Source organism: Montipora foliosa, chromosome 6, assembly GCF_036669935.1.
Source record: "Montipora foliosa isolate CH-2021 chromosome 6, ASM3666993v2, whole genome shotgun sequence".
Classification (NCBI taxonomy): Eukaryota; Metazoa; Cnidaria; class Anthozoa; order Scleractinia; family Acroporidae; genus Montipora; species Montipora foliosa.
This window is the reverse complement of record NC_090874.1, coordinates 32280075-32283706: the sequence shown is the minus strand read 5'-3', so window position 1 is coordinate 32283706 and position 3632 is coordinate 32280075. Positions and strand designations below refer to the sequence as shown.

At 39.5% G+C, this 3632-nt stretch overlaps 1 pseudogene; it reads left to right on the top strand.

The window, feature by feature from the left end:
- Nucleotides 1-1300: 1300 nt before the first annotated feature.
- LOC138005409 (uncharacterized) lies at nucleotides 1301-3385 on the top strand (annotated as a pseudogene).
- The last annotated feature ends 247 nt before the right edge of the window (nucleotides 3386-3632 follow it).

The window sequence follows — 3632 nt, the reverse complement described above, 5'->3', positions numbered from 1 at the left end:
TAAAGTCAAAGTCTTAATTTGAAGCCTTACTTGTTCAAGCTTAAGCATAGATGTCATTGGAAAATTACAACGATAAAGAGAAACTGTAAAAGCTCTGTCATTTGTGGTCTGAAAATTCAATATGCCGGTGGTGGGGAAGAAGGATATTTGTGTACGAAAAATCGCAAGTGCTCCAAGCTTGCCGGGCACAAGGGTCGCTGTAATACCCAGAAAGACATAAATCCCTTTTGGGAGTCATCATCTGTATATCAACTAAAAAGTCAGAAAGAGAGGAGCATCGTGTTGAAGAGGAATTTGCTGCAAGAGAGCTTACGTTGAATGAACCCCAAAATGACCTTTTAAAGTCCGAAGAAGATATTCGTATCAAGTTTAGAGAGAAAGGTAAGCATTTTAAAATGAACTGATTCCAAATGTTGGGCTTATTAAATGGATGTCACACAGTCTTAATGCCCTCATTGCAAATGTGTTTATGTCTGACCACTTTCAAAGTAGAATTTCTCCAAATTTCATCATCTTCACGTTTATTAGGTTGGTGATAGGTAGTCCAGTACTACTACTAGACAATTCCTTATATTAAAAATAAATATTCTTATGTGGGGATCTTACAATAATTTAGGAACTTCCACTCGATTGAAGAAATTCTAGTCAAAGAGTGGACTTTACAGCGCATTAACTTGGTGTACAATCATGAGGGGTTTATGGAAGAGTATAGGATGTGTTAGTGCAAGCCAGTCACTAAGGGTGGTGGTGATATATACATCCAATAGGTTTGTTCATAATGCAGATGGTTATGAAATATAGTTTTGCCAAAATGCTTGCAAGGACTGATGTTTTACAATTAAAAGTCTTAGTACAATCATATTTGCAATATTACTATGTAACATTCTTCCTGCTGTATTCCTTAAATGATAAAATCACCGAACTTCAAACTGCATTGAAGAGGTCAGAGGAAACAGTGAAAGAGGCTCAAGATCAATTATCGACCCTCACAAAACAGCTGGAAGAGCTAAAATGTATGATTTCAGCACTTGGCCTGGACTACAAGCATTTCTCCAAAGCAAAAAGAGAGAGTAACAGTACCTCGAAAACTATCATCACTGACTCTGGTTCTAGCACGAGATACAGGCGAAGAAAAGAAACCTAAAAGGCTCTCACATTTTTACATGGAGGAAAAACTGGTTCGTTTTGTGGTGCCTGGGATTATATTGCGGCAAATGCCCCAAAGGAACTTATAACCGAATTAATTGTTATGTACAAGAGAGGAAATCATCTCAAGAAAATCTTCTCAAATGCTATGAATATGCCACAAGCGGTGGCAAAAAAGTACCAAAATCACCTGTCACGCAGGAAATACACTCTTGTGTGTAGAACTCAATCTTCTTTCTTTGACCCAGAATGAGAAACATGGCTACCCAGGAACATTTCTTGCACGGGCATTGACTTAAGACTGCCAAAAACTAGCATGCAATTCGGCGGTAGAGAAATTTGTGAACAGCTTGAACATTGGACATGCCACACAGCTTCCTGGTGTTGCTGGTGTTTCACGAACTATTACGGGACTAGTCGTTTTAACAATTGATCTTCACCTAAGGGTTCTTCATCTTTCAAAAAAGGCTTGTTTTGTACAATGACCTTGAGAATCACTTTGCCATACAATTCTCAGATGATGGGGCCCCAGAGACAGGCCAACTGTCAATGTCCATTGGAAGCTTAACCTCATGGAACTTCGGAGACAGAAATAGAAGCTCTGCCTTTCAATATTTGCTACACTGCGTCAGTTTAAGTGAAAACATAAAGTGTTGGAAGATCTGTGAAGACAACACACTGACGAGATGGCAGTCTTGGAGGGTAATGTGTTCATAATTGCTGGAAGAGAATGCACTGTAGAGTTCCAGCCATCTGCAGATATGTGCTGGCAGAGTTGGGCAAATAACGAGACGACCCAAGCTGCAATGTAACCCTCTCCTTATGCTAATGTGCATAAAGGTAAAAGATGTGACTACAGCTATATACCTGGTATTTGTGTTAAATTCATACATTCAAAAGCAAAGTTGGTAATTAAAGGAAAAAACCTTAACTTCATACTTAGACATGGCAAAAATGCACTGTTGAAGTAAACTGTTTAATTAATAGAGTTTATTACTCCCATAATGGGGAAAATTATTCTCATTCAAATTTACATGATTTTAATGACAATAACGTGCCCCCAAAACAGAAGACACTTAATAATTACTAATGTTTGAGCATCAACAAATATTTAGCTCTTCAGTATGTGTTTGTCTACTAGAAAGGTGCATTCCTCTTATTGTTTCCCTTAATCATTTCCTCAGGTGACATTTGCAGGATGGGTGTCTCTATTGGGTTTGAAGCAACTGATACCTGGAAATCATACACAAATGCAGACAGAGAAAACTATGCAAAAAGTGTTCAAAAGTTTGAATCTACTTTGAAGTATTCCTTGTCTGATGTTGCTAAACATGAGAAGAAGCTCCAGTACATGGCAGACAAAGGCATGCGACAGCTTGGTCCTCCCCAGATTGGAGTATTTGCAGACAGGCAAAGACCAGAGCCCCTTCACTGCAAGATAACTGCATGGCAACAGTTTCTTAACATTGTAAACCAAGAGAGTGCACAAAGAGACCTTTTTGACCAGTTTGTCAAAGTTTTAGCTGCCCCAGTAACTGTTGCCCCTGTCCCTGAACCAGTATTGGAGGATCAACAAGAAACACTAGTTGCTGGTTGTGGTTTGGTGTTTCTTGTACCTTCTATCAAGGAACACTGCGAGGATGAAAAGACAAAGTTCAATAAGATCTCAACGCGGTTAAAAGGAGATCAAGCCATTGCAATTGCCCAGTATGGGTACCGATTAGTTGATTGCCTAGAATTCCCTTAGAGGGTAAAGCGACTAGCACTAAGTCAACTTGTGCCGTACCTAAGAAATGCTTGTGCTTTGTTCAACAAGGTATCTGCAACAAGAGCAGAGCTATTGGAACTTGAGGAGAATTGCAAACTGTATTTCAATCTCCTTTGTTTATTCTTCCCAAGCCATGTGAATGTAAAATCTTGGAGAGTGGGTTATGCTCTACCATACCATGCATTAAAGCTCTATGATATGTATCACGTTGGCTATGGTATAATTTCTCAGCAGGGAAAAGAGGCCAAGCATTCAGCAGTGAAGAATGACTTGAAACTCAGCAACAGATCCAACAGAACAGACAAGTCAGGTAAATGGTGGCAAGTGATGACGGCAAATTATGTACGAAATGTGTATCTTCATGAACATCAACCATTACCACAGACATACAAGTCCCACTTTAAGTCACGAGTACCCCCATATTGTGTTTCTGAAGATGTTTGTAACAGAAATTATCCCCTCAGCTTGTAGAGATTTCCAAGCCATATGTATGTCCTGATTCAGAGTGTGGTCAGCGGTTTGCTGACGACTTTGATCTACAGTTACATGAGTTGCTGCACAATGGAAAAGAAGCAGTCTCTTGGAGTGCTAAGAACCCAAAAGAGATGACTGTTGCAGAGCTTAAAGCAGAACTCAAGAAAAGAAACCTTTTAACTGGTGGAAAGAAGGACATTTTGATCAGGCGACTTGAAAGTAGTTTGTTTTCCTGACTGATCTC